Source organism: Triticum urartu, chromosome 2 (assembly GCF_003073215.2).
Source record: "Triticum urartu cultivar G1812 chromosome 2, Tu2.1, whole genome shotgun sequence".
Classification (NCBI taxonomy): Eukaryota; Viridiplantae; Streptophyta; class Magnoliopsida; order Poales; family Poaceae; genus Triticum; species Triticum urartu.
This window is the reverse complement of record NC_053023.1, coordinates 455,033,552-455,044,923: the sequence shown is the minus strand read 5'-3', so window position 1 is coordinate 455,044,923 and position 11,372 is coordinate 455,033,552.

The following is an 11,372-nucleotide window of genomic DNA, read 5'->3' as shown; positions in this document are numbered from 1 at the left end:
GCGGCGTAGTGCGGCGACGCGCCTCCTCTTGCCACGCGTACACACGTTGCCGCCCCCCGGCCGCTATAAAAGCCGCCCCTCCCTCGCCAGTGGAAGCACTCGTCCGCAGCCCCCCTCTCTCGCCACCGACGCCCTCTCTTTCCCTCCCTCCTCCTCTAGCCAGCGCGTGCACGCACAACAGGTGGGTGAACGTCCCCCGGCGACGCGGCGGCGGCCAACGGCTTCAGCCGCCGCTCCTGCACGAGTGGGAAGCCCACCTCCTCCACGGGGCGAACTACTCGGCGCCCATCTCCCTGAAGTCGAACACCCCGCCCACTTCCACACCGAGATCGAGCGTGTGCGGGCCTCCCTGCCAGAGGAGGACCGGGCCCTCCCGGAGTACGACGCCGGCAACCATGAGGCGTGGGCGGCGTACTTCGAATGCCGGCAGGCGGAGCGACTCGCCTCCATCAACAACGCGCCGGTGGTGCGGGGGCGCAACAACAGCGATGGCCGCCGCCTGTGGTGGTGCGTCCCCGACCGCACGCTCCACGCCGTCCTCGAGTACTCGGCTGCCCCGCCGCCCCGCCGGAGTGACGACGCATGGATTCCGAGGAGAATGCTGTGCGGGTCCCCCTCCTCCTCCCACTCATCCGGGGCGCCGGCGATCGTCAGCGTCAAGGCCGAGCCCGTGGAAACGCCGCTCGTCCGGCGCACCCGTAGCGCCGGCATCGTCATCAACAAGGGCGGTCGTGCCTCCTCCTCGCCCCCTCGCCTCATTAAGCCGAAGACGGAGCCGGGGCTCGCCGTCGTGAACAGCGAGCCCGATGACACGCTCGACAATGAGGCCGCCATGAAGTGGGTGCGGGAGAATTGGGCCAGGCTGGATATGGAGCGCCAGCGCCGCGCCCTGGAGGAGATCCCCGCGCACCGCCGTGGACGCAAGGAAGGAGGCGTGATCGTGCTCGAGGATGATGTCTACTACGCAACTTTATTCTTTTAGACACGTGTTGGGCCTCCAAGCGCAGAGTTTTGTAGGATAGTAACAATTTTCTCTCAAGTGGATGACCTAAGGTTTATCAATCCGTGGGAGGCGTAGGATGAAGATAGTCTCTCTCAAACAACCCTGCAACCAAATAATAAAAAGTCTCTTGTGTCCCCAACACACCAAATACAATGATAATTTGTATAGGTGCACTAGTTCGGTGAAGAGATGGTGATACAAGTCTAATATGGATAGTAGATATTGGTTTTTGTAATAAGAACAATAAAAACAACAAGGTAGCAATTGATAAAATGGAGCACAAATGGTATTGCAATGCTTAAAAATGAGGCATAGGGTCCGTACTTTCGCTAGTGCAATCTCTCAACAATGCTAATCTAATTGGATCACATAACCATCCCTCAACATGCAATGAAGAATCACTCCAAAGTTCCTATCTAGCGTAGAACATAAGAATAAATTGTTTGTAGCTATTCTTTCCGATCGATCTATCCAAGAGTTCGTACTAAAATAACACCAGGTTATTCTTTGCGACTGATCTATCAAGAGTTCGTACTAAAATAACACCATATGATACATATCAACCAACTCTAATGTCACCTAGATACTCCAATGTCACCGCGAGTATCCGTGAGTTAATTATACGATATGCATCAAACAATTTCAGATTCATAATACTCGATCCACACAAAGAACTTCAAAGAGTGCCTCAAGATTTCTACCGGAGAAACAAAGACAAGAACGTGCATCAACCCCTATGCATAGATTACCCCAATGTCACCTCGGGAATCCGCGAGTTGAGTGCCAAAACATATATCAAGTGAATCAATATGATACTCCATTGTCACCACGGGTATTCATAGCAAGACATACATAAAGTGTTTCTCAAATCCGTAAAAGTATTCAATCCGATAAGAACGGAATCTCAAAGGGAAAACTCAATTCATCACAAGATAGAGAGGGGGAAACACCATATGATCCGACTATATTAACAAAACCTGCGATACATCAAGATCGTGACATCTCAAGAACACGAGAGAGAGAGAGAGATTAAACACATAGCTACTGGTACAAACCCTCAGCCCCGACGGTGGACTACTCCCTCCTCATCATGGTGGCCGCCGGGATGATGAAGATGCCCTAGGGTGATGATTTCCCCCTCCGGCAGGGTGCCAGAATGGGGTCTTGATTGGTTTCTCGTGGCCGCGTTCTGATCTAGGGTTATTTCTGATGGTTTCTCTATTTATAGGATTTTTTGACGTTGGTTTCACGCGAAGATGGGCCTCGAGGTGAGCACAACCCACCGGGGCACGAACAAGAGCCCAGGTGCGCCCCGATGTCTTGTGCACTACTCCTTCACCTCCTGGTCCTTCCATGAAGCTTCGGGGGTCTCTTTTGTTCCAAAAAAATTATCAAAAAGTTTCAGCTCATTTGGAGAACTTTCATTTCTGCACAAAAAACAACACCACGGTAGTTCTGCTGAAAACAACGTCACTCCGGTTTAGTTCCATGCAAATCATACCAAAACCATATAAAACTGTTGTAAACATGGCATGAATACTTCATAAATTATAGACACATTGGAGACGTATCAGAGGACAGCGACGAGGACGACGCGCCGCCGCCGACCAAACCTGACCGCCAGGGCGACCCCGGGCAGGGTCCAGCAAGGATGGCCGTGTGAAGGAGAAGGAGGACGACGATGGTGACTACGCCGCGTTCAGCCAGTTCTTCGGCCTGTAGGTGCGTCCCTTTGTTTTTTAGTAGATTTTATGTTTTCTATATGTAAAAGAACCGTGGAACGCCTAATCTATGTCGTGTTTACCGAATTTATGTCATGTTTGCCGAATATATGTCGTATTTGCCGAATTTTGGCTGAATGTTTTTTAAAGTGTTTACACAAAGGGCGTCTGGGGGCGACCTAGGCGGCGACTGGGAACCCGATCGCCCCCACGGTGAAAATATCGTCGGTTCGCCCCCAAGCGACGCTTTTTCTAGCCCGTGGGGTGGGGGGGGGGCGACTGGAGATGCTCTCAGGACATCTCCGTTGCCGACCCGCAAACCGGACACTCCATCCGTCCGCGGACCGGGCAGCCAGTGGTCATCCAAAACTAGCCGCATACATTTCAAGCTGGATTTGAACAAACCCGACGGATTACATGGAAACCAGATGTTTTTCATACAAAACGAATGAAATTCATTACAATTCAAACAAATTTCATTTAAAAAATGGACTGGACCTAACCTCGCTTCTATGGCGGCGACCGTCGTCCAAGTTGTTGTTTCCGTCCGGCGATCACCAGGCTCATCTCGCCCCATGAGTGGTGGTGATAAGACACGCGAAGTGAAGGTAGGATCGCCGGCGTGGAAGAGTAGAACATGGAAGACGGACCGGTCCACTTGGGACACAACGCACTACCGCCTCCCATGTCCTACTCATCCTCGTCGGAGTCTGCAACCTATCTGTCGCCGGTGGACGTGAGGGGTTGGCACTCCTCGTCCCACTGGCACAACCAAACAATGTTTGGCGACGCTTAGGATGTGTAGCTCGCAACATTCTCGTCCGTGATCGCCTATGCAGCTGGCGCTACCTCCGCACCTATCTATCGCCGGTGGATGTGAGGGGTTGGCACTCCTCGTCCCATTGGCACGACCAAACAGAGTTTGGCCGCGCTTAGGATGTGCAGCTCGCAGCATTCTCGTCCATGATTGCATGTGTAGCTAGCGCTGCCTCTGTGTCTGGTTGTGCCGCTTGTGCGTTGCGAGCGGCAGTTTCAGCATGGGTGGCCTTGTAGAGCGTCCGCTGCTTGGCGATGAAGCTGGGGTTCACCGCGGCCATGGCCGCCGCGGCTTCCTCGCTCGTGGCTCACCGTAGATATGACCCTCCACCAGTCGGTGCTTCTCGAGGAGAAAGACGTTGTACCCCTCCTCCTCCTGCGCCTGCCGGAACACCGACATAGATGTGAGTGTAGGCTCCTGCTCCACCATGACGGCGTTGAAGTGTGCCTGCGCCTGCTCCATGGTCAAATCAGCATAGAATGGTGTGGGCGCCGGTGCCAAGTCATCGTCCGAGCCAGTCTCCATTGTGGTGTCGTCATCGTCGGAGACCTCAGGAGAGCTGGACGTCTCGCCTGCCTCTATCCTCCTGGCACGACGGCTCTACTAGGCGGCTACCTCATGTTCCATCTCCGTCGACGGGCTATCTCACATAGCATTCCCGCTCGCGGTCGTGGAAGATGTGGTGCACAAGAGAAAAATGTGGAGCAGATGGGTTGTGGTGTGCTCCTCGCCGGGTGTGGCCGCTTTTAAATAGTGGATGTCGGTGAAGCCAAGTGTCTGGGTGTGTCAATGTGCGAGCGCCGGAGTTGGTTTCTTAGGTGGCGAGCCTGGTTAATAGCGGCAGATGGAGGCATGAGCATTGAACGAGCGTGGTAGATATCCATCCCTCCCAATCTAGTAAACGCCTCTACGGAATTGAACATGTGTGGACACCATCGAGAGATCACGTCTGTTGGGTTCTATGGTAGGGTGCGTTGACTGCAAATTAAAATTTGCCTACCCACAGAACATCCAGGAACATGCTAACAGAGATGGATCATAGATCGTTACCACTAGACGTGCAGTGATGTGCAACGGAAGTAGAGTTGGGGCAGCGCATCTGCGGGGTTCGTCTCCTCCTCGCCTGATGTCCCTCGAAGAGTCGGTCATCGGATCCCGCGAACAGGTTCGCTGGAGTGGCACAAGTGCACTGCCTCTAACGGTATCCACACGTGCATGAGGAATATCGTGCGGCAGACTGCTAGGTCCGATCACACAACCAGCAGCGAGTGGAGGTGGCTAGTTGCAACACATGCAAAGCCCTAGTGATGGCGCCGAAGCGATCATCTGAATGAGTGTGCTGCACCTCCACTATTTATAGGCATCCATTGCGGGCTCAACACTTGCCCCGAATGGACCCTAAAGCCCAAAGTATGTCCGGTCTGGATCCGAGTCCAAGTAGGATCACATCAGACTCATGGAGTTGTATCCAACCTCACATGTTCCTTCCCTTAAGCGCGCGACCCCTTAGGTTCAAGTCGTCTTGGTCGCACGTCGGATCACCTCCGACCTGCTCGGCTGGTAGCGGCCTCTAGCAAGGCATGCCAACCACCAAGTAGATAATGCATCCGGTTGGCGAACCTATACAACATATCACACTTATATTCCCTTTGCCACACGATATATGTTGTCGGGCTCAAGGCGAGTCTATCATCCTTGCGCTAGCCCGACCTCTTTCTCGTTCCAGTGATGCCGACCACAAACCGGATTATCGCATGATCCTTGTCGCATGGCCATGCTTATCTTGGTCAGATCACATGAGGGGCCCATAGTATATCTCTCCTGATCAGAGGGGCAAATGCCATCTTGCTCGACCATGTCTCATGGCATGAGTTTGGACAAGCCTAAAACCTACCTTTATAACCACCCAGTTATGGAATAACGTTTGGTTGGCCTAAAGCAGGTCTGTCACCATCTTGATTACATGCGCCACCTCATGTCGTAGGACATATAACATATATTGTACTAGAAACTCACATATGACCTATCGCTGCGTCTCATAGTTAGGTCTGTCCTACTCGGACCTTTTCTCGACTCGGATCCAACTATGTCGAATCCGACCAGATCCTTTCGAGTCTATATTATCCGGTTAGCATCCCATGCTTCATGGCCAGTGAGACCGAGCCATCCACCGTGTCATATGCTAGTCTAGTCGGCTGCGCGTCCACACAACCCTTTCGACTAAGGACCTTTTAGGATAGTCATCATACAATGCATAGTCCCACAAACAAGTCAGTACTTCCTGATACACATCATTGACAATGTCTAAGGATTATCTTTATTCATAAACACATAGGAAATATCATCATACATGATTGCCTCTAGGGCATATCTCGAACAGTCTCCCACTTGCATTATAGTCAATCAAATAGACATCGAATGCCCATAAATCTAACGTTCCCCTCATGCTTGGGTTGTGGAAGCGACTTAGTCAACGGATCTGTAAAATTTGCATCCGTGTGATTTTTGCATAACTCTACATCACCACTCTTTACAATCTTTCATATCGGGTGCTATTTCTGATCCATATGTCTAGTATTATGGTGGTTCCTCGGCTCCTTGTCTTGTGCGATGGCACCAGAATTATCACAATAAATGTCCAACGGTTTTACCGAGGTTGGGAAAAATACCAAGATCATTCAGAAAGTTATGGATCCAAACACCTTCCTTTGCAGCTTCACAAGCCACAATGTATTCGACTTCTGTGGTTGAATCGGCCACTGTATCTTGCTCAGGCTCTTGCCACTCCTTATTCCTTCATCCATCGTGATCTCACCCAAAACTTGAAAACTTTAGCACACAAAACTCAACAAAAACCTTCTTGAGATCCATTAGTATAACAAAGCAAATCACTACTTTAGGTACTGTTGTAAACCCATTCATATTTTATCGTTGCATTACACCTATTGTATTATAACCTCACCATGGCTTATACCCCGATACAATCCATTGATTAATCAAAACAAGCAAACAACGCAACGAAAACAGAATCTGTCAAAAACATAATAATTTGTAATAATTCAAACAATGACCATACTTCTGTAACTCCAATTTGTTTTCAAAAATTAGGACAACATGGGCAATTTGTATATCATATGTAAAAAATTTAGAATTTTATCACACTCCAACAAATCTCAACATTCTACTACTAGACGCAAAAGTTTGTGTTTTTGCATAGAATCAAAGCAATTATCATCCAAATCCGCCCAAAAGCTTTACTTGGCACAAACACTAATTTAAACACAAAAACACAACCATAACAGTAGCATAATAGTGTGGACACAAAAAACCAGAAAAAGAAACGAGAAAATTAAGATAACTATTGGGTTGCCTCTCAACCAGTGCTATTGTTTTACGCCCCTAGCTAGGCGTAATGCATAGTTTCAAGTGTTGTCGTCTTTAGTTTTTGCACTCTTGATGGGGCTTTTCTCAAACCCCGGAGGTTCCTTATGCTTCTCATTATTTTAAGAACATGAAGCAATTTGTATATCTAAAGCATCTAGGCACTTATTGCAAAGAGTAATCAATTTATTTCTGCATTTGAGATTCCCACTAATATTTTTGAGAGGTTCACTAGATTTTTGCAATTCAACCATATTTTTCTGCATATCACCTAATTTTTCCAAGATTTGAATTCCCTCTTGAGTGTAGTTAAATCCCTTTTGTGGGGTAGGGGTTTCCACTATTCCTTCCACTATTTCATAAGCAATGATGGAATCACATTCAATAAAATTCCCTTTTGTAGCAAAATCCAAAAGTTGTCTATTAGACATGGTGATCCCTACGTAAAAATTTCGAAGCAAAATTTTCATACCCCCTTTTATAGTGAAAATGTGATAAGATTCCATCATTCCATACCAAGCATCTTTCAAATTTTCTCCTTGCTTTTGTTTGAAGTAAAGAACTTCAAAGTCTGGAGACAAATGAGGGATAGTGATATTGGTCATCGCGACAAAGGCGAACAAGCAGACAAGCAAAAAGGCGAACGGATTTTTTTGTATTTTTGTGAAAATGTTTTAAAAGTGGCGGATATGAAAACGAGAGGCAAATGAGAAATAATGTAAATGCAAGGAGATGAATGTTTATGCGATGGTACTTGATAGATGTTGATGATGTCTCCCCGACAACGACGTCAGAAATTCTTCTTGCTACTTGTGAGCTGCGTTGGGATTTCCCCGAAGAGAAGAGGATTATGCACTAGAGTAGAGATAAGTATTTCCCTCAGTTAATAACCAAGGTTATCAATCCAGTAGGCGAACCAAGCACACTTCGTTAGCAATATCTCCAAACAAAATAACAAATATTTGCATCCAATGTGAACAAGGGGTTGTCAATCCCTCGACAGTTAATTGCAAGGGTAAAATCTTGTAGTAATAAGAAGGATAAAATCTCGTAGTAATAGATAGATAGATAAAAACACAAAATAAAGTAAAGTAAATAAAATTGCAGCAAATTATTTTTGGGATTTTAATATATGATAAAAATAAGACCCGGGGTCATAGTTTTCACTAGAGGCTTCTTTCTTGCAAATAGCATACGATGGGTAAATGAATTACAATTGGGCAATTGTGTCGGGTGGTAGGTGCGACATATGCCAACGGGTGGCTTATCATTGTGGGAACCAGTAAAACATCGCCGGTGCCTGGAAGCGGGATAAGGCGAAGACATGCACGCCGGCGGATCTTACCCAGCTTCGGGGCTCTCCGTGGAGATAACACCCCTACTGCTGCTCTACGGGGTCTCCGCATGCTCACTAGATGAATCAAGTGGCTACACAACGCTCCTTGAGCTGTTTGGGGGGAGGAGGAAGAAGGGCACGGCTAGCCTGCTCCTACTCCCTGTGTGGTGTCTAGGACTAGCGGGGGGTCGAACCCTTTGCATGGGTGCTCCAGGGGGTTTATATAGGCCTACCCCCCGGGGGTACAATGGTAATCCGACTGGGCACGGGGCCCAGCCGTCTGTGACTGCGCTCGCCGGCTTCTGCGCCGGCTGCTGGGGCCCGCCGACTGGTGGGTCCCGCCGGCTGCCGGCCCCTTGGTCGGCAGGCAGGCCCCACTGTCCAGGGCCTGGTCGGCGGCTGGTTACTGCGGCTCCATCTTGTTGACGTGAGCTTCATCGTGGTAAGCGCGGCTACAGTACCGTCGTCTGTCAGGCGATCGCTGTAGCCTTACCGCGTCTTGTCTCCTTAATGGGGTGTCCTCTTTGAGGAGGGCGGCAAGCCGGCTGCGGGGAGCCGGCTCTGTCTTGGGCCGACTAGTTGGAGGCGTGGCCGCCTTCGGGCGTCTCTTTGCTCAAAGGGGCCCACCGTCTGTGGGCCACGCTGGCGGCCCGTCGTGGGTGATGCCAGGGTCAACGTGGCAACAGTGCCGCGCCGGACGGGTCGTGCCTAGCCCGTACGGCGCACCATGCCAGGCATGCTCCGGGATTCGGGGGTGGCAGGCTTTACTGTAGCCACGCCCCGTCGCACTGCCGTTAGGTGGGTGCAAACTTTGTGGGTACGGTCTTGACCGCTTTATGGGGAGCCGGCTTCTTGGAGTCGGCCTTCTCATGGCCGGCTTCTTGGAGTCGGCCTTCTCATGAGGGCTAAAGTCGGACCGCCTTCCGAAAGCCGGCCTGGGTTGCAGCCAGCTAGGGGAAGGCGGCCCCATGTCTTGGATTCTTGAGAGCCGGGCAGGCTCGTAACTTTTTCAGAAGGGCCAGGGGAAGCCGGCTAGGCTACCCATGGCTATTTACTCCGACAGTAGTCCCCGAAGCTGATCGAGCTCCGAGGTGAGCAGGGGGACGAGAAGCTTGGTCAGCTTCCCATCCTGAAGAGCCGGCTTAGCGGGTGTACGCCGACTTCAGAGAGCCCCGCGTTTTGTAGGCGAGAGGAGGGGGGGGGGCAACCCGCGTGCCGACTACGGGCCCTCCCGTGGCCACGTGGCGGCGAGATCCTGCGAGCGCACGCGCGCGACGGGACGCCGCCGCAGGCCCGGGCCCGCCACTCGCGAGCCTTGGTCCGGGCGCGGATCTTCCGTGGCCCACAGGGGCCGCTCGCCTTCTCGAGGCAGTTTTGTTTCGCCGTTAAGGCTCGATAATCGCGGGACGTGGGGAGTGGGCACGATCGATCCCCACGCTTCCCCACGCCGCGCCTCCTCGGCTCCGCCATGTGAGCCTATAAGTAGGGGGAGGAGGGAGAGCGACAGAGGTTCGCACGCTCCCTCCCGCTCCGCCCCTCCTAACCCTCGTCTTCTTCCTCTCGCTGCCGTCGCAGCTTCCCGTCTCAGCGCCGTCGCGTCTCTACACCGCCTCGCTCCCATGGCGTTGTCAAGCTCGTGGGACGGCTCCAACGTCCATGAAGACCACGTGGAGTTCCTTCGCCGGACCCGGCGCCTGCCCGGCGCCGACCGCGTACAGGTCCGCCTGGCGCCCGCGAAGGAGATCTCGCCAGCGCCGGAGGAGGGCGAGCGGGTCGTCTTCCGCTCGCACTGCCTGCGCGGCTTCGGCCTTCCGGCGAGCGGGTTTCTGCGCTCTTTCCTGGAGTTCTACAACCTCCAGCCGCATCACCTTACGCCCAATGCGGTGATGCTGCTGTCGGCCTTCGTCTCCCTCTGCGAAGGCTTCTTGGGGCTGCTCCCCACGCTGGAGCTCTGGGGAGAGTTCTTCCAGAGCAAGCTCGGCACAGTCGTCGCCGGCGTGCCCGCCCCCTGCGGAGCCTTCATCGCCATGAGGAGGGCGAGCGAGAACAACCCATTCCCGCCCATCCCCCTGATCCAGTCGGTGAAGGTCTGGCAGAGATCTTATTTCTATGTGAAGAACATCGCCGAGCAAGGAGACTACATCAACCTGCCGGCTTACGTAGCCGGCCCGCCGGCTGGGAGGCAGCCCTCGTGGAGCTTCCGGTCCCGGTCATTGTCTCCGGCCGGGAACGCCGCCATCTCCCGGCTTCGGGTGATGATTCAGTCGGAAGGCTTGCGCGGGGCCGACTTGGTGGCCGCCTTCGTGGAGCGCCGGATCCTTCCTCTCCAAAGCCGGCCCCATATGATGTGTCAGATGAGCGGCCGCTTCGACCCAAGCCAGCTGAGCACATGGCAAATGCCCCACGCGGAGGTGGCGCTCATGGTTAACTACATCGCCAACTGCAAGCTCGCCGGGGACTGGCAATACGGCAAGGTGCCGTATTCTCGCGCCAATCCTCCGCCCGTGGTAAGCTTCTCTCTCTATCTTCTTTTTGTCGTCGGCCGGCTTCATGACGGCCGGCTTCTGACTAGTCGGTTCTTTTGAGCAGAACCCTCTTCTTGCGCCGCCGGCTGGGGCGGCGGGAATCGAACGCCAGTATGCCCCCGACCGCATGGTGGACGACGTTGACGACCCGGACTTGGGGGCGGCCGCCATGGAAGACCCCGTGGTGGGGGACAGCGCCGAGCCCAGAGGCTCAAGGTTCACCGCGAGCTTCGAGGACTGGCCGGACGATTTCGAAGCCAAAGTTGCTCCGCGTCGCCAGCCGGCGGCCGACCATCAGGGCGCGGGCTCGTCTACCGTGCCGACTGCCGGCGGCGGCGCACAGAAGCGCCGGGCCGCTTCAGGCCTCTTCGGCAGTCGGCCGAAGAAGTCCAAAGCCTCCGCCGCGGCGACCAAGCGAGACGAGGCGGCTGCGAAAGCGGCCCGCTTCCGCAAGGAGGTGAAGCAGCCTACGGCGGTCTCAGCGTAAGTCTTCGATTGCCTTGACGCATGCTTGTCATCGTTCTCTTTCTCTTCAAATATTCTTCTTAGCTTTTTCTCGCTTGCCGGACAGGGCGCCGCTTTCCCTTGA